The 21,180-nt window shown below is 37.5% G+C and overlaps 1 long non-coding RNA gene across 2 annotated transcripts in view; it reads left to right on the plus strand.

The window, feature by feature from the left end:
- LOC148147651 (uncharacterized) overlaps positions 1–21,180 on the plus strand; it is a 108,201-nt gene that overhangs the window by 42 nt on the left and 86,979 nt on the right. The window contains exon 1 of one of the 2 annotated variants that reach the window (XR_015759599.1): positions 22–157. The exons of the other annotated variant lie outside the window; for it this stretch is intronic. This is a non-coding gene — a long non-coding RNA (uncharacterized LOC148147651). Of the gene's footprint in view, positions 1–21; positions 158–21,180 lie in introns of those variants that run through there. 2 annotated transcript variants of the gene reach the window in all.

Here is a 21,180-nt window from a genome sequence, read left to right on the forward strand (position 1 = left end):
TTTGTGTAAAATCCATGGCAACCGGTACTTTCAGAATGAAGGATTCCCCCCAAATGGAAATTATCAAGCTGAGGGGGAAACAATAGTTCACACTGCATTATTAAAAGGGGCAGCTCTTCCCTGCATTTTCTGAGACACACGTTAATGCCAATACAAGGTAAACGCTCTGTCTGTTAATACACATCAATTGGGTTGTTTGGTTCTCAAAAGATGTAAAACGTGAGCGCTATGATTAATGAATATGATTTATGTCAGATTCGGCACGGAGTTGTGTTGCAAAACATGACCGCTACGGTTTATTATTTTCAGTTAAACCCATGACATTTCGCAGGAGTGTGACCCTGGATGAGCAACATCTCATTCAAGTACATACTTTTTATTTTGAAAATAAACTGTTTTTATGCTTAAGTAAAATATAGGATTGTTAGTAGTTTGATGGAGAATGGAAAACAGAGAATTACAAAGGAGCATCAAATAAAGGGACATAATAATAAATAGATCACAGATTTACCCTAGTTATTTTGAAATGCGATATTCAATTTTCTTCGCTCTGTGTATTAATATATTTAGTTTTAAATATGTTTATTCATTTTAGTTCAGTTCCACTTACAGTTATCATGCTTTTGACACTTTTTGATACCTTGATTCATTCGACCTAAAATCATCCTAAATGATGTTTACAGCAGATTGATTTACAAGTAAACATGAATTTATTGCATCAAATTGCTGTTTATTTACCGAAGACTTGAACTAAGTGCGTCAAATGTCGTTTATATATCGTTCTCCTTAAGGTGCTGCTGTACTTTTAGTCACTTGTAATTTGCAGAGCATGGATGTAGCTCTGGATCAGCCAACAGCTAACACCCCTCAATGAGTTGACAGCCTGGGATAGAAAATCTGTTATTTGCCTTTTGCATTTGCTTATTTGACCTAATCTTATGGAGAAAAACTGGAAAGTGTTAACAACCCATAGTTAGCATCTTGGAATATGCTAGAACATACAGCAAAATAAAATTTACAGTTGTGAGCTGTAATAACATTCATTTTAATTAACTTTAGGAAATCTTCAGCAATTTGTTATTTCCCATATAAGTTGATGTCAGAATTATTATTTAACAATGATTTGGAATGGTCATTCATTGAAAGCTCTTAGTTATTAATAAAATAACATATAATTATATCATTAAAAGTCTTTAGCAAAATAGAAAATACTGGAAGCACATCGTTCCTCGTTTAATATTAGATTAGATTACTTACAGTGTGGAAACAGGCCCTTCGGCCCAACAAGTCCACACCGCCCCGCCGAAGCACAGCCCACCCATACCCCTACATCTACCCCTTACCTAACACTACGGGCAATTTAGCATGGCCAATTCACCTGACCTGCACATCTTTGGACTGTGGGAGGAAACCGGAGTACCCGGAGGAAACCCACGCAGACACGGGGAGAATGTGCAAACTCCACACAATCAGTCGCCTGAGGCGGGAATTGAACCCGGGTCTCTGGCGCTGTGAGGCAGCAGTGCTAACCACTGTGCCACCGTGCCGCCGTAAATATCTCTAAAGTCAAATGGTCAATATTTTAGCAGGATATCCTGTATTTTCTTTCCATTTCAGTTTCTACCATTTTTAGGTTTTCTTTTCATTTCCACTGAGGGCCATGTCAGCTTTACTCAGTTGGTGGCACTTTTTTTTCTCTGGGTTAGAAGCCTTTAGCCTTATGTTACACTCCAAAACTTGAGTGCATAATCTTTGCTAGCACCTAGTCAAGTTACAAGAGACTGCATTGTCAGAGAAGTCATTGTCAGCAGATGTTTAACTCAGACCCATCTGCCTTTTCATGTGGTCCTAACGGCTCTAGAGTACCATTTGAAATAAAGTGGAAAATATTCTTTGTATCATAGATAAGTTTTCTTCCACAGTAAAAATCATCAAAAGAGAGACTATTTAATCAATATATATAACACCATTATTCAATTTTGTGGGAACTTGAGATTTGCAAATTTGTGGGTTACTTACAATAGGAAGTTGCATTTATGTAGCACCTTTAACACAATAGAAAATTCATTGAAGTACTGTCAAACAAAATTTGATACCAAACCACATAAAAAGGTACTGGAGCAGGTGAAATATTTTTATCAAAGAGGTAAGTATTAAGGAGCATCTTAAAGAAGGACAGAAAGAGGTCGAGGAAGGCAAATACGGAACTTAATAAGTAGGCAACTTATCACATGAGTGACAATGGAATGATGAAAATGAAAGCTACAACGGAGGCTAGAACTGGAGGAATACTGTTATTCCAAAGTATTGATAGACCAAGTCACAGGGATATGGTGGGGTTGAAGCAATGGAGGGTTTGAAACTGAGGATAAGTATGTTAAAATTGAAATGTTTCCAGAAAAAGAGCAACTGTAGGTCAGTGAACATTTAAGTGATGAGTGAATGGCCTGAACAAATCAAAATACAGATCGTAATATCTTGCGGTGCAAAAGGGGAAGCTGGCTGAAATTGTGGAACTAGAAGTAAATTGTTTTAATGATGGAGAGGAGTTTTGATTCATGAGCTAGGGGAAAAAAAATGATTACTGATTTCCTTGCCTGTATTTGTCCTGATACAATGTGTCTTCATGTTGCTTGAATGTACTGTTGAGGACTCTCTGGTCCCTTTCAGAGTCACTGGATCAAAATCCGGGAATTGCCTCACTGACATCATTGTAGGTCAGGGTATAACGCATACTCTGCAGCGGTTCAAGAAGGCAGCTCACCACCAGCTTCTCAAGGTCAGCTAAGAGTGGCCAATAAATATTGATCCAGCCAGCAGTGTCCACTTGACTGAATAAAAAGAGACTGCCTCCCAAATATACATTGCTGTGCTGATACTCCTGGTGAGTCTGGCCTGTTGGTGGGACAAAGCATACTCCAGAGATGGTGAGAGGAGTCTGGAATGTTGATCGAAATGTATGATTCTGTGATATAACAGTGTCAGGTTGTTACTTGACTATTATGTAGAGAAGATCTATTAGTTTTTGCACAAGCTATCAGTTGTTAGTGAGAAAGACTGTACAGGGTTGATTGAACTGGGTTTGCCTTTGGTATGTCTAATGTTTAATTAGGTTTTGGTTGTCCATATGGGGTTTTTCCTATTTTATTGTGGAGGTGGCCTGTTAGGCCTTTTCAAAGAACAGTTAAAAGTCATGATATGACGATGAAGATCTCTTAAAAAGTAAACTGTGCAAATATCTGATTACAAACATGATTGAAAGTTCTAAAGGTGGATGTCTATATGAATGGTGAATTATTTTGTTGAATATTCTAATTTCAGGAGAGAGAATTAAGGATGGTTTAGCAAAAGTAAATTAACAGTAATGCCAATTGCAGTGCCTGATCAATATTTTGGAACTTCCCCTTTATCAGTCAGGGAGAAATTTCACTAAAATTTCTCTTCTTGGTAGTTTGCCCTGTAGTTATTCATTTCTTTCAAAGCATTGAAAATTTGGAGATAACTCATGTAACATGCAGATATTATTTTGAAAGATATGGACTCAATTGGCTATTTCAGCAATTCTCAAACATTTTTGCATCATATGTACCACTAAACATTTTGACAAAAAACACTGGTCTCACCATAACAAACAAACCCTCACTTTTTCCAAGAAATGTATTTTTAATGTTTACATGCATTTACCATTAGACTAAACATTGATGAAAATTTGGAAGAATATTTAAAATTGCAATGATTTTTCTGAGAGTAAGTTTTATTGCTAAATTGTTAAAAACAAACTAAGATATTGATTTCATCATTAGTGAGAAGCATGTGGTTGCATGTCAATTCTTGGGCTCCTACCGAGATGAACTGGTGGGACACGCCCCATTGATTGAGAAACATTGACCTAGATGATCATACTTCATGTTTTCGCCTATTTTTGCTTTTACTTTGCACACATTCATTTTCCTTTCCTGAAGGAGTTTACTGATTATTGCTTGTCCCTTGGTACATTGGCAAAGTGACCATTACTGTTGAGTGAGAATCAATGGTGGCTGTTAACAAGCAACTGAGGCTGTTGGCTGGGATTACATTTTCCTCAGAATCCAGTAGTGACCAGGAGCAACAACCCCCTTTTCATATTCTTCTATCAGAAACACAGAATACAAAATGCCCCTAATATTGCCTCACTTGAGACCAGGTAACAGTATAAAACAGAAATTACTTTGGGCCCTTCACACACATCTTGGACCATATTTTTTTCTTTACTGATAAGTTTAGCAAAACACAGAAAATGGTGCAGTGCTAAATGCAAGTGCCCCTGGAAAGCACTTTAGGAGCGCTCAGAGAATGGCATTAATGGTGCAGGATAAATATGTGTTACTATTGCTAACAAATAATATCTCTGATCATATTTTTCTCAGCATTCCTTTCTCTTTAGAAATGAAAATCCAGCCTTAAATTTTAATGTCAGTCCAAGTTCAATGCAGCAAAAACTTCATGGCTCAGAGGCTGTCCACAGACCATTGGTTGTGGGAGAAAGGGCAAAGGGGTTTCAAAGGGTTTTGTCCTTGGACATTGTGGAGTGTGGGAGAGGAGTCAGGGAAAGATATCTCGGTGCGACAGGAGACTTTGCACATGGAATTTGGAGAAGTACTCCAGAACCCCACAAAATAAATCTTTACATCTGCATGAAGCCTTAAAAAAAAGTCTGTAAGTTTTCGTTGGTCAGAGTAACCATGGTGTCACTCTAATCAGCAAGCTGGCTAAATTGCTTTAAGATCCCACTCCAATGAAATCCCAGTTAAGGTGGCTGAATTGTGCCAGACAGTCAACTTTTAGTGCGTCTGACCCCCATCAATTAGGTATGGTACTTTTAAGTTCAAAACATGGTGGTCTGAGGGAAAGGTTTATCATTCACTGGCACTTTTTACAAAAAAAATGAATGACAGGATGACAGCATTGCTGGCTAGGTCAGCATTTATTGTCTGTCCTTAATTGCTCACTGGACAGTTGCGAGTCAACCATTATTGCTGGAATCACATTTAGGCCAGACTAGGTTGGTCATCATTAGATTCTTAATTCCAGATTTTTATTGACTTCAAATTCCACCATCGACTGTGGCAGAATTTGAACCTTGGGTCTCTGGAGTAATAGTTCAGCGATAATACCACTGGACTATCATTTCTCCAATTCATTGTCAATTGTTGACTGGTGAGATTTGTTATAAAATTCTACAAAAAATTTTCAAAGGATGATGCATTCATTAAGTATATCTTGAATTTTTAAACAAAGGATACTTTGCTAAGGAAAAGGCACTGGGTACAACAGCAACAGTGTTGCATGAGTAAGGAGCAGGGAGCTCAGATGGAGTCATACAGACTGGAGAGCTTTCAGAGAGAAACCACATGATCTGATTTGTGGTGGAGGAAGACTATTGCATTTTGAACTCAAAGAGAGGGTTTTTGACTTTCGTAAAGATCAACAGTTCATTGCTCACTCTCTTTCTTTTCAACTGCTTAGGATGGATTCTTAAGATGTTGCCCTCAACAATCATGCTGAATATTGAGCTGTTGTTTTAGGAGATTCATTAGCTCATGTCAATGTCAGTTATGTAAAGTCATTTTGAAGTCAGGAAATTTCCATGAGAAAAGATCCTTTCATGTTATTCCCATCACGACCATTCACCAATTCATAATGCATATGAGAAAGATGTTGCTCAATTCAGAATGGTCAGGAGAATATGTTTTCATATTTAAAAAGCAGAAAGGGAGAGCATTATACATTCTCTACCTTGTGCCAATGTGATATCAAGATCAACCACTGAGGAAAGGGAGATTTGAATCAGCAGGTTTTATCAAAAAAGCACAAACTTACCACTCAAAATGCAGAGACACCATCGTTGAGCTCCTTTTTCAAATCAACTGTGTTCTCTGAAAAGTGACTGCAGATGAGCTGTAACATTTACCATGGTGTGAAACCTTGTAACCACCTGTCTTATAGGAGTATATCAACCGCAATGTAAAAGTTGATGAAGAAATCAACAGTGACTCCTCTGTGGTGAGAGACCTAATATGTCAGGGTGAAAACCACAAAAATATTAAGCGAGTCTTGAATGCCATATTTTCTATAGAGCTATGCATGCCATTAAAGCCAATAAACTCTTCCTTCCTTTGCAACCAACAGTGATGGTTGGGGGGGTGGGATGGGTGCGGTGGTGATACAGCACAGTGACAGAAGGCAGCATATGGCCTAGTGGTTAGCTCTGATACCTGCCAGCAACCGGGGTTCGATTCCACCCTCAGTGTGGAGTTTGCACATGCTCTCTGTGGGTTTCCTCCAGGTTTCCCCCCACAGTCTAGAGTTGTGCAGGTTAGGTAGATTAGCCATGAGAAATGCAGGGTTACTGGGATGGGGTAGGTGGGTGTATAAGTGGAGTGCCCTTTGGAGGGATTGCTTCCACACTGTGGGGATTCCATGATTCATAAGTGTTTGCCTAAATTTTGAAGTATAGCATTTCAATTTTAAGAAGAGTGTCTCGCACTTAGTTTTGGATCTAATAGAAACCCAGGAAACCTTGGAAGCAATTGCAATAGGAATATCCAAAGCTGGTATCTTTGATCTGGACCTGAGGGAAACTTTCCAGTCAGCTCACAATGAATTTTAATTTCAGAAAACACAAGGCTACCTAAAATCGAACTCAAAAAGCCATTGTTGCAGCCAACTGTTTGGTTCTTATATTTTATAATGCAAAATGGTTCACTGTTAGAAACCTTGATGTTGATGCAGAAAACATTATATTCAAGGTGTGATTTAATTTGAAGTATTTCTCGGAGTAGAACAAACAAACAAATGAGGGATTTCAGTGACCTTGCTGAGGTGGAGGAATGCACTGATGCTGTGGGTTATCAGTGGTCCTTCTCTAATGCCAGCTATTGCCAGGTGTTGATATGCTGAAAACTAGATACAAATGATGTTCAGAGTGTAGGTGAGCAACCTTGCCTTGAAATGCTATGGAAAAGATTTTTTGGATGATGGTTTATCAATGAAGAGGCTGAGTTTACTTTCATTTTCACAGTAATGTTCTGAAAGTATCCACAGACTGTGTTGAAGCTCTAGAGGGCAAATTATTCAGTAACCTCTCAGTCTCAGAGGAACCTGGAGGAAGAATTCTGGACAAGGTTCACGATGAAATATGAAGATATGGTAGGAAAATGTGAGAGACTTTAGAAATTTGTTTCAAAAGAATCAAGAGGTACTTGTTTGATTGATATGACTTATCTGAAAACGAACTTTCACAGCATAATGTTCAATTTTGCATTTGTTCAAGCACACAGTCTTAAAAAGATTAACATGACTCTGTCATGTGAAGTATTTGGCTTTGTGGAAAACATTTTTCTTTGTTTGAGATGAAGTATTGCCAGTGCAGTGATTTTGTTTTCAGCAGAGCCTGGGGCAAAATATTGACAAACATAAAGAAAATTGCTCTGACATATTCTTCATACCATGCAGCAATGTTCATACATGTTTGCTCCATGATAATTACGATTTAGAGAAAGGAAAAGCACAGTCAAGAAATGGACAGTGTGAAATTTTCAGAGGAATGGCAAAACATATGCTTGGGGAATAATACACCTCTGCATGCTATCACGAATGGACAAAAGTATAAACACTAATTGTTCCAATCATGAGTACATTGCTTTTAAATTATTACTGTTATTAATTATACCGCATATGTTTGTTATTAATATAGTTATTGCCAGTAAATATTACTTAAGCAATTCAGTGTTGTATTTACAATTGCAGTCCTCAGAATTAATTATATTGGCAAGTCATAAGTTTGTAGCCATTGTACACATGCACTTGTGCAGCGATTGGATGCCCGGAGGGTAGATCTGTGTCCTGTAATCCTATCCTGAGTCTTAATCCTAATTAATATATATTGATAAAGTGATCTGACTCAAGTAGATTATATTAACTGCCCAGCATTAAAATGGCCACAGCTAGTATTGGGAAAGGAGAGTTGCTTAACTTTAAACTCAAGTGACTCTTGTGATGCAATAGCATAGTCCCTAACTTTGAGCCAGGAGGCTTGTGTTCAAGTCCCACCTCCTGCAGAGGTATGTAGTAACATTGCTGAACATGTTGATTAGAACATGTCTAATTTTAACACATCTTCTGCTACTATCATTGTTCTACCTTTTAGAATAAATACTTCAGATTGATAATCCAAGTTGAATGGAAATTTAGGAACCTAGCACTTCACAGAATATAAATGAAGCCTTAGGGGATGTTCAAACAAATCTAAAAATGTCAGATTTAAATTAGAAAAGGAGATGAGAGGACACATTTCTGGGATCCAGAGACTCAACTTGGCTGCATAATTCTTATCGTCGCCTCTTTTCTTCAGCATTGGCTAAAATGCACTCTTTGATAAGAGGAACACTTTAACCCTGTGCATAACATATTTATGACTGATGTTCTTTTTTGTATCTCTCTTGTGAAGTGCCTTGGGTGTTTTGCAATGTTAGAAGCTCTATGTAATTCTAAGTTATTTAAGTAAAGAATTTCTGGCCCCAGACTTCCATGGAGTACTATCCTGATATTTGACTATCCTGACTGGCAATGCTTCTTCTGAAGAAAATATTGTTGAATTTTGCCTGCCTACCTCACACACTTAGAAAATCTTGTGCTGGCTCAATGTTGGGGCATAGTTCAAGCAACACCTTCTGGATGTTATGGTGCACTCAGATCCTCTGCGGACAAGGGCTGAACCTATTGTAAAAGTAATATTCTTTCCTTTTCTTTGACTTTCCATGCCTCAACTCGATCTCCCTGTTAGGACCTATTTGATTTTTAAATGCATTCATTAAGTATTCTATGTTGTTATTAGTGGAAGTAAATCTCTTAATTGAAACCTAAAGAGGGGGAAGCAGGATAATTTTGTCGTTTCTGCACTTCACTGTGGGAATGAATAATGATGAGTTCTTTCTATCTGAGTAATGTTAATTCATGCTGTAAAATTTTCATGAATTTTATTTGTCAGCCGAAATGAAGATTGATTGCACTGACAGCTGTTCAGAATGCATTAGGAAGAATAATTTTGTCGTGCATTATCGGTCGCAATTGGAAATGATACTTTTTCAAATATTATTGTTCTATAATGTTGGGATTAGAGCAAAATAATATAATTCCCTGAGATTCATTTATCCGCCATTTCAAAGAAAGCATTAATCAATTTATAAACTGTTGTTGCATATTAAAAAAATCAGCTCCTATAGTCTCCATATCATGTAGCAATATAGTACTCATGCTACATGTGTACTGTCCATGATGACCACCATGTGGAAAAATGACAAGATATTATATACTAGAGAATCACACAAATATGTTAGTTGTTTGAATGTTAATGGCTTACATATTGCAATTTCAATGTTTTTGTTTTTTCAAAGTAGATTAATTGAATTTTATTTGTTTTCAGGAAGATTGATCACACCTACGATGATCATACTTTTCAATAATGATTGTCACTCACTACCAGTTTAAATAAATCACATTTAATTGTGCTTTTCATGGTTGTGTTGTGTTGACATGACCTAATTTATAACTTTGTACCTCATACATATGCAATTAACGGTTTGTTTCATGCGATCGAACGTAGTGCAATTTCCACAGAAATTTGAAAAGAAAGCTTGAACCTCAAAAGATTATTTCTGTGCTGGCAGATCATGACTTCTTTATGGAGAAAGTAACTCTTCTTTTTGTTAAATATCATATTAAGCTTCTTTGACAGATAGTAGATGGGTACACTTTTCAATGTATAGAATCAAAAAGACTAGCAATAATCAGAATTCAGTCCATATTCTGTGATGATTTATCAGCTCTCAAGTTGAACTACCAGTGAAAATATTACAATTACTCTCCAGCAGAGAGATATGGAATCAGCAAGAGTTCCCACTTCTAATTGCTATTCAGGGACCCCTGCTGAAAAGTGTGGAGATCAGGTGAGGGTTAGAAAGCAGGGCTTGACAGCTATGTACTCAGTAGTTAAAATGGATTTAGTGGAATTTTATAAATTACAACCTGCAGAATTTATGTTTTTATCCATGCTGCACTAACATTAAATCTAACCTTAATCCATTTAGTCTTAAAATAAACCAATAGGAAGTTTCCTAGACAATAAATTGAAAAAGCTGGTTTAAGTTTGTGCTAGAATCATGTGTAATTTACTGTACAGATGTAGCTGTCAAAATCAGATTGTTTCCAAAAATTTGACAGTTTAAATTAGATGAGGACAGAGATTTAGAAGAAATCTGAACCAAATATTTGATTACAAAGAATGTCTTTTTTTATTGAATCAATTCAGGCTCAATTTATACCGCAACACTATTTTTCAAAGTCTTTAGATTCCCCAAGCAGTAAACAAAACAAGACTTGTACAGGCTGTTCTACTCTCCTGTGGCCCAGAAATATGATATCAATACTTTTATTGTATGTTATATAAATATACTAAGTTGTGACTAGACTTATCACTGAGTTTATTCCTTTATCACTACTGAATTGTCGCTTTTATTTTGTTTGGATTATTTTCTTTGCCAATTTTCCTCTGCTCCTTTCTTGAAAGTTTTCACTTTGTACTGGTATTTGCAAAATCGATTTTTGCCCGAGTTGTTTGTTCTGGATCAGTTAAACATGCATTTCAGTAATGAAGGGGTTAAATCCATGTGGTTGATTTGAACATACTCTCACAATGGTACACTATTGGCTGGGCAGTTAAAATAAGCAGGATATGTATCTTATGTACTTGACATTTTTCTGTCTTTTCAACTTAGAGCTAGCATCTGCAGTTGGTTAAGGCTCTGCCTGAAACAGACAGGGACTTCATAGAAATATATGAAGCAGAGTTCTGTTCTTTCACAATGTGATGTAGGATACGTTTGCAATACGTGCATGGTGAATGAGTTATTCTCATGCGATTTGACCCCTGATGAGTAAGGTGAATCTCTTGTTTTCTCTCTGTATGTGGTCAAGCAAAGTAGAAGACTTGTACAGCTTCTGAAATGACTACAAGTTAATTTGTTATTTTATATGCTTAAACCATTGCAACTCTTTCTAGCAATCCATTGCTCTATTTAAAATGATATCAATACACGGTTGCAGGAAGGTGGCAATTTATTTAAGTTGACAATTACTATTTTGCTGGATGTCTTGGTATTGTGTGAGTATGCAGGAAACCCAATGCATTACAACAGCCTCCTGATCAATCAAGGAGACACTCCATCACAACTAAAACGTTCCTGTCTAACTCCATTGCTATTTGCACAAGACCTGCTGAGAGTATAAAGGTGGCACAGGTGTTTATTCAATTTTGAATTTCACTTGTAAATAGTTCATCCTATATTAGTTTCATATTATTCATATCCGCATCATTTTTATTTGTTGAGACTAGCTTAGTTGGGGATCTAAGTCTAAATGGTTGGCACAAGAAAGAAAATGGCATGGTGAAAATGTTGCTTGACTAGCAATCTTGGACAGCAAGTGAAATTTGAATTCAAACAAGAAAAAAGTGGATTATAAAACTAGTTGCACTAATGATAGAAATGATAACTATCACCAATTGTTGGAAAAACCTATCTGAGTCAGTAGTGCCCTTAAAGATGGCAGATTTTCTTACCTAATCTGGTCTGGCCAACTTGTGAATCCTCACAACAATGTGGCTAATTCATAAATGCCTCTAAGTGTTCAGTTCAAGGGCAATTAGGGATGGGCAACACTTATTGACCTTGCTGATACATCGCATGAATGAATAAAGAAAAAGAAAATGATTGACGCATATAGCATAGTTAGGCACATTTCCTTTAATGTGGAGAAACAATCTTGTTTGAATGACTGCTATTGAATGTTGAAGTTAGTATCCAATGTTGCGTTCACCATTCTAAGGCAGGACATCAATTGCAACAGGATGTGTGTAATGTTATGAATGTACCCAAAGCTCAATAAGGACTCTGTCAGCAAACACCCTAAGATGAATCAACATTTGAATAGTACCAATAACCCCCTTTAGGGCCCTCATGTTGTACCTTGATTAAGTACAATCTGATTGTCCTCACCATCTCCAACCATATCCATGAAGTAAAAACAATGATATATCCATGAAGCCAGATCCAACCTACATCACTCCGCCAAGACCCCAAACCTACCCTCTGTCTTTCTTTGGATTCCTCTTGTACTCCCCACAAGCCCCATGAACCCACTCCACAATTCAACACTGCCACCAGCACTGATTCTCCTTGACTGTGATTTTGCATGTGAGATAGAAGAAGTTAATCACTGTGGGCTATGTTTTACAATCTCCAATTGGTATATTAGAAGGCAGGAGTAGCTAATAAAATAAACCTAGTGGTCTAAGCACTATCTTCCCACCCAGCCCGACCTATCTCCCACATTGTAGTGGGCAGGTAAGGAGTCTGACATTCCACCCACCTTTAGGCCTGTTAAGTTTTGGACTGCTAAAAGGGTCTTTTCTGCCTCCAGCACAGTATGGACCAGCATCCAGCAAGAAGCATAGAACAAAGTGCCTCTTTAGAAGCTCCCCTGTGCCCACTGGAGAGCAGGTACCCCTTTAATTCTCCTCCACTGACCTTCTCTAACCTTGGCACTCTGCCTTGTAGCTAGGCTTCCCAGCCTGGCCTGTTCAGAATACCACAGCATCAATTGGTCCAGTATGCTAACAAATTGTTGAGATTTTGCTAAACAAAAGTGTGATGATATGTGGATTATTGTGATTAAAAATTCTGATTAGGCCTTGGTTGAATGTTGCTGAATTGCTTTACCCAATTCACTGTGTATGGCTATTGTGAAAACTTTATTGAAGTATGTCACCTCACTTATAGTACTATGCCCAATGTTCTGAGAGAAATGTAAGAATGTTTGAAAGCAGACATCTTGGTAACATACAACCATCAACAATTTGTATCCCCAGGTTTTTCAGTATTTGCCAAGACATAGGGATTTAGGCAGGTGATATTATCATCTCACAACTGCAGTGCAATGACCCAGCTGAGATTTAATATTGAGGTTGTTTTTATGATCCCAGACCAGGCCACCAACTTTATGTTGTGATCGCAGATGAGATTACCAAATTATCTTATGGACATGTATTGTATTAGGGACTTTTAGTTTTAAAATTGACAAAATGTAAGTTTTAGGGAGCTTACCAAGAGAAAGAAGCCACAAAATTCCATAGTTTTGAACAAACAACCAGACTGTACTATATAAGTTACAACAATAATAACGCAACCTATGTTATTTATACAACTTACTTTTAAACATAAACGTGTAGTAAGTATGGGCAAGATAATATGGTTGAACACACCATAACACACAGAAAAATATAAAATATAATCAATACAGATTCCATGGATCCCCAATAATTTTCCCCAGATGATAATGACATTAGGAGTCAACAAATCTCATTGAACTTTACAAAAGATTACAATTTTTCAATTTTGGTCATCTGACCTTTAAACTCCCTCTCAAGAATTGCTTCATCATGGACTGCCTCATCAACTGTTCTGGTTCTGTTTTATCACCCTCCTTTCCTGGACTCATGCTCCTCTGGACTTTGAAAACTACAGTCCAGTTTTCACAGGCACAATTCCAGCTTTTCACTCATCCCGCTAGTCGGCCACCATGATAAAAACTGCACCCTCCCCTGCCCATTCCAGGTTTTCCCTGAGCTCTCATCTTTCTTGGCTGCATCAGGCAGACAGTGTATTTGGCTTTTCAACTCACATTCTTGCAAGTTTCTTCTGAGCCCCTCATGACTTTCCTGGTCACATAGCTAGCAAACGTTCCAGATCCCCTGGCTGATTTCTGAATCTTGATTCAATCCAGGAAAGCTGGATAAGCTGGACATTTTTCACTGGAGCATAAGGGGTTGAGAGGTGACCTTGTAGAAGTTTATAAAATAATGAGAGGTGTAGATAGAGTTAATGGTAGGGGTCTTTCCTCTAGGATGGGGGATTTCAAGACTATGGGTCATATTTTTAAGGCAAGAGGAGAGAAATTCAAAAAGACATGAGGTACAAATTTTTTATGCAGGTGGTGGTTCATGTATGGAATGAACTTCCTGAGGAAGTGGTAGATTTGGGCACAATTAGAAAGTTTTTTTAAAACTTTGGATAAGTACACAAATGGGAAAGGTTTGGAGGGATATGAGCCAGGAATAGGCAGTTGGGACTAGTTTAGTTTGGGATTATGGTCACATGGACTGGTTGGACCAAAGAGTCTGTTTCCATGCTCTAATACTCTGTGACCATTAGCTGCCTTCTATTTCTCCACCTCTTCCTGAGTGAATTCTAACAGCACATTCTAACAACCCCTTTCTCCAACCATCTGAGACTCTGGAACTGCTTCTCAGTGATCCCAAACTGTCCTACATGATGAATTGAAACACTTGCACAAGTGCCACCCCTATCACCGGACAGATTTCACTTTTGCAACCTAACAACTTTATAGTCCTGAATGTTACAATTTTGCCATTTTCACAGAATGCTGGCTTTTAGCAGAAAAAATACTTTATAAAAAGAATAATTCATCACACTGTTAAGCACAAGATACAATAAATCCAATCATTCAGAGTTTCAAGCATGATTAGATTGCCAATTCACCATGAGTGAAGTTGTAGGAGCAACTCACACGGAAACTTATGTATCATCCCAGGATGATAGAACTCCTGATTGCTAGACACTTCTGTGACCTGGATGTCCAACAGAGGAAGAGACACATGCATATATTGGCATGAAGCAATGACAATAATATGAGAGATCGATAAAGATTCAAGAAATACATCATTATGATTTGATACAGCTGACCATGTTTGGCTGGTGTAATTGGAGGAGTGATTCATTTGCAAATATGGTGGGGTGCTGCAGTTTAGAGATTGATCTTAATGCAGAAATTAATTTCATTTCATCTATAATGATGAGACTTGCAAGCAGATGGTAGGAGTTTAAAGCCTTTCATGTAACACTGGCCCTCAGCAAATTTCTGACCTGACCACATTTTCCAAAATAAGTAACACCAACGATAACATCAGGTAATCTGACACCAATCACTGATCTTAGATCTGGAAGATAGTGTCAGCGTCCATTTTAAGAACTTATTTGATTTTTTTATAGTTTACCTATGATTATGAACCAGGGGACACAGTTTAAAAATAAGGTGTAGGCCATTTAGAGCAGAGTTGAGGAGAAACTTCTTCACCCAGAGAGCGGTGGATATATGGAATGCTCTGCCCCAGAAGACAGTGGAGGCCAAGTCTCTGGAGGCTTGCAACAAAGAGATGGATAGTGCTCTTAAAGATCATGGAATCAAGGGTTATGGTGATAAGGCAGGAACAGGATACTGATTGTGGATGATCAGCCATGATCATAATGAATGGTGGTGCTGGCTTGAAGGGCCGAATGGCCTACTCCTGCACCTATTGTCTATTTTCTATTGTGTAATTGATTTGGTTACATTTCTGAGTTGTTCTTTGCACTCTGAAATTGTTAGATAGTCCATAATTGTTTTCTAAGGGGAAAGATTCAATGTAGGGTCCCCTTTTGTAATACATTTGATTTGATATTGGTTTCATTTAATTTATTATTGTCACATGTACCTCAGTACAGTGAAGTTTTGTTTTGTATGCAGTACAAGCAGATCATAACATTAAAGAACATATAGATCATAGGGTATTTAGACAGAGCGAGGAATACAAAGTTATGGCTGCACAGAAGGTGTCCAAAAATAAGATCAACAATAGATTTGAAATTAGTGAGGTTAATTCAGCAGACTAATAACAGCTGGGATGAAACTGTTCTTGAACCTGTTGGTACAGGTGTTTAAACTTTTGTATCTCCTGCCTAACTGAAGAGGTTGGAAGATATTAGAACTAGGGAGGGAGGGGTCTTTGATGATGTTGACTGCCTTTCCGCAGCAGCAAGAAGTGTAAATGGTGTCAGTGGATGGGAGTTCGGTTGCATGATTGTCTGCACAGCCCAGACAATGTTCTGTAGTTACTTGCAGTCCTAGGTGGAGCAGTTGCTATACCAAGCCATGATGCACTCCGATAGAATGCTTTCTATGGTGCATCTGTAAAGATTGGTGATAGTCCTTATGGATATGCCAAATTTCCTTAGCCTCAAACATTTGTGATGTTTGAGTTATTATCAGAGGACAAATCCTTTGTTTTTGGCTCTAACCCATCTGTGTGTTGTCCAGCAAAGCAACAGATTTGTACAACCCTTGAAACTGCTTTCCATGAGCTTGTTGATTTATTGAAACAATGTAGGACTATGTCTATTATTTAAAGACAACACAACTAGGATGCCATTATATTTTAGCCAGACCTGAATGACAAAACCATCACAACTTCTCTGTTAGGCCAAAGCAGATCATCATTGGAAATTTGTAAGGATGAAGATGAGTCATAAAAATGATTTCCTAATGAACCTGTTCAGAAATGTTATTACGCATCTCTGGAACAGGATGGATTTGAATCCGGGCCTTTTGGCCCAGAAGTAGGGATATTAAAGTATCACTGTATCACAAGAGCCCGTTAATTTTCCCTTAAGGCAGCACAAGCAAAGCCACAGGACTCACTTCCCTTCTGCAAGATCCTCCTTTCCCCTTGCTTGGTACCTGATAGGTAACTTTTGGAACATAAGAATAAGAGTAGGCTAATTATCTCTTCAAGTCTGGTTACCGTTCTGGGCATGGAGTTGAACAATCAAAGTGATTTCTTGCCAGAAACCCACCCTGAGTTAAAATCTACCATTATGACATAGATTCATAGAGAAGTATAACACGGATACAGACCCTTCGGTCCAACTTGTCCATGCCGATCAGATATCCTAAATTAATCTATTCCCATTTGCCAGCATTTGGCCCATATCCCTCCCTATTCATATACTAATTGAGATGCCATTTTAAATTTTATAATTGTGTCACCCATTAACTTTCTAATGAAGGAAATGGGGAAGAGTTGTGGTCTGAACAGTTTAAATATATCAATATGCTGGCATCATTGTTCTTTATTTATGTCAATTGGTGGGACTGTGAAATGCAGGAATTCTGAAACCAGAATACTGGAATGAAAATATGTTAGGCCATTGGTACAGATTATTTACATTCCATATTCATGAAAAGCTGTTCTGATTTAATTCAATTATGAGAGGTGTCTTGTCTACTCACAGTTCAAAGGGCAGGCCCCAGTCTGGGGTAATAACTTTGATTGCTTCATTCTTTCAACAAAGGGACAGATCACTGGCTGCCTGCCACACTAAATGGTTAACAGTCTATACAGACATTTTGAATTGCTGCTTTAAAGGGGCATTGCCTTGAGGTAGACTTTGGTCTGTGTCAGTCATCCAAATTCTGCTGTAGGTAATTTGAATCTAACTAAAATTCTCCTTCAAATTGGACCAGAAGCTGACAAAAAGAGGAAAAGTGAAATAATTTGTGTTTATTTATTCCATTTTGTGCCTCAGGATCTCTCAAGCCACTTCAAAACCAATGATGAATTAATGACTTCTTACTTAAATCATAGGTACAGAGTCTCCAGTGTCCAACAGTCTCTTCAGAGCGAGGAACTTGGACTAGTCTGTACATTCTTTTCATGAACCTGGTATCATCTTATTTTCAGTAGAGTGCAGTGTGTGATCTAGTTTCTGTTTTGGGGTTGTAATGATCATAGTGAAATGGACTAACAATATTTAACATTCATCATTTGACTTTAATGCCTGAGATATTCATGGATGAAAGGTGATTTGGAAAAGGACACTACTGACATAAATTGAATGCTATGATCATCTGATGAGTCCAGGCAACCCTCTTGGAATACAAATCAGCTACATTAGAATTACCATTTTAATCACACTTGCAAGACAAATTCACATTAGGATCTGAAAAGTCACCTGTGAAGTATTCAGTTTGAAAATGACAATGGAGCTAGACTTTGGAATATATAAAACTCATATTTCAGCATGCTTGCGTTTGGGCAGCACAGAGAGGTAAAATAACATAGATTAACAATATCCAATTTACTGAAAGCTCTTCTCTCCCTCGGTCTCCCAAACTTAAAAGCCAGTACAAAGCTTACCAACAACTTTAAACAATCACCACTCACTGGAGATTAGAAGAAATTAGGATTGTGAAAGGTTGGCAAATATCAGTTGCCAAGCCAATGGATTGTATCCCGAGAAACTGTTTCATGCTGAGCAACATGAAGGCTCTTTGCAGCCAGCAGTGAGTTGGAGTTGCCAGGTACCTGTTCTGATTTCTATGTCAAGAATTCTTGATGCCTAGTTTGTTTTGCAAATTGGCAAGATAGGAACCTACATATTAAAAAAGGGAAGATGTGCAGTTCATCAGGCATTTAATTAGCAATAATCTATCTTAATAAGCAACTCGCCATTGCCTAGTGAGAAATTCACTGTGATGCCTGCAAGTTAAAAGATGCAGTGAGTCACTCCCAACGTAATGATTAATATTTGTCTGACTTCTCATGCAATTCTGTCACATGTTTTGCCATAGCCCATGTCATTTAGCCCTCTACCTGATTCTATACCTGTCTCTTAAAGGTATACTGATTATGGGACATTACACAACAAAATTTCATGTTCATGTGCTTTCGTCAATTATTTGAGCATGAGTACCATAATTCTCAGGACCACAGAGGGAGCCTGAAATGTAATGCATTCTGATGGATATTCATTTGTTAAGTTCTCAGAAAGGCTCATTCAGCAATAGCAGAGATCAGTTCAAGCAATTATTTGACTTGCCATAGAATTATCAAATCTATCAGCTGATTTATGTAAACTCTTAAAAACATAATTTTGTACTGGATGCTTTTTTGAAGATATGCCACTATAGCTACAGATAAAATTATTTATGAAATAGCGTAACAATGAATCAAGTGTTATATTTTGGGGGAACGAAACATTGTGAATGAGTGGATAAATATATGGATCAGATTATTTCAAATTGTTCCATAATTTCTATAAAAAAGATGAACCATCAGTGAGATGTTTTCCTAGTTTTCACCTGACCTAAATCATGGAATCATACAATCCCCACAGCAATGGAAGCAGGCCCTTTGGCTCATCAAGGCCACACTGACCCTCTAAAGAGCATTCCACCCAGACTCATGTGCCTACCCTATTGCGTAACCCTGCACTTCCCCTTGGGAAATCCACCCAGTCTACACATCCCTGGACACTGTGGGTAATTTAGCACATTTTTGAACTGTGGGAGGAAACCGAAGCACCTGGAGGAAACCATGCAAACTCAGGGAGAATATACAAACTCCTCACAAACAGTCATCCAGGGCTGGAATCCAACCTGAAGGCTGACCTCTTCTGGAAAATGCTCTACAGGTACTCACCAGTCCCTTGTTGACATACTATTTTTCATGTGGAAGGCTAGTTAATAATTGCTGTAGGATATTTAATTACCGAGGCATTACAAACAAGTCCAATCCAGTCTACACCAATGTCACGCTGTTTTCCAGTAGAGATTATTGCTTACCAATCAGAGCTTACTTTCTTGCCCTTGGCATGGTAGAATTGAGGGCCACTATATCATAACAATCAGATTAACTTGCTATGTCCAGAATAGGGGTGGATCCAGGAGCCTTTTGGTCTCTCTATTACTACAGCTAAGTTTGAAATTAAATCTTTGGTAAATTTCTGTCTGCATATATAAACTCTAGTTTGCACCTCAGGCTGTGATTGAGATGCAGAGGGGGGATCAGTTAATATAGACGTAAAGAATTATTTCGAGAGCTCTCTAGACTTCTCTGATGAATTCCTTTAGTTTTGTGCAACAGCAAAAAATGCAAAGCAGAAAATAATTGTCAAAGGTAAATCTTGTGCCATTAAAGTGAGAATTGCGTGAATGGCTAAATTGGGAATTAAAATGAATTCTTTCTTGTGTGATTCAGAATGAATAGAATTTTCCATTTCCATAGACATTTTCCATTAAAAAATATTGAAATTCTTTTAATTCTGAGAAGTAAGTGCACTTATTTAATATACTCATTGAACTAGTTAATGATATAATTCCTAGAAATACAGTAAATTATTTAAGGCTTATGAAAGAATAAATGTGGAATACATATCATGACATTTTTTAAATTAATAGAATTCTGAATTTCATACAAGTGAGAGGATCATTCTTTAAAAATACAAGCATTTTGATAGTTAAATTCTATATTTTTAATTCAGTTAATTATATGCATGTATTATTATTTCAAAGTGGAGTACAGTTGATTGATTTCTGATAGCCACTTACACAATACAAAAGCATTCCCACCTCCAACAGAGTTGAAATTGAATCCTTGAAGAGTGTAGACTATTCAACATGACTTTCTGTTCTGCTTATCTGTTAGAGTCCACATGACACATCTCTAATAACTTTGCCTGAGGGAAATAATTGGGATACTGGTGCGATTTGCTGTGTCCTTCATAATTTAGAATTAGAACGAATTGAAAATGTGTGGATTCTGAACTTGCACATATTCAACTGACCTTCATGCTGCATTACATTATCAGTTTGAGCAATGCACTGAAAATCAATGTGATAATGCTTTCTTCTAATTCTTTAGATCTCCGGGTGCCTCAAAGCTTGCATAAGCAAAACATTTGTATTAGCATTTTTAGGATTTGCTTCTCCACTAAAATTCAGATAAATCTTCCAAGTAGGGACTTGAGAAAAATACTAATGCTACAAATTTGAAACTGCCATAGGAACGTTCTCCGACTCAGTGGCCTCAGTAACTCCCCGAAGCATTCTTAGTATCTTACTTTTAGCTAAGGAGTTGATTTACATTTCTCTGTCCTGACTTCTATAATATTGAAGCCAGAGAGATGTAACAAGATCCTTTGTCATCCAGAGCAGAAAATCATGTCTTCTGTACATGTACTTCATCAAAGATTCAGATCAGTTACTTTTGGGTGGGGCAAGGCTTGATATGAATCATCACCTGCTTTATTCTCAGTAAGTTGAAAATCCAGAACATAATTACAGACGTTTTACTCATGTCCATTGTGCAACTTGTTCTTGTTAATACTGTAAAACTAATGAGCATCATGTGGAACAGCTTGCTTAACAACACTGATTTTTAAAATCATCTATTTAATATCCCATTCTTCT

This window comes from Chiloscyllium plagiosum, unplaced genomic scaffold (assembly GCF_037043375.1).
Source record: "Chiloscyllium plagiosum isolate Xiang-an unplaced genomic scaffold, Cpla_swu_hap1 HiC_scaffold_15, whole genome shotgun sequence".
NCBI classification, from domain to species: domain Eukaryota; kingdom Metazoa; phylum Chordata; class Chondrichthyes; order Orectolobiformes; family Hemiscylliidae; genus Chiloscyllium; species Chiloscyllium plagiosum.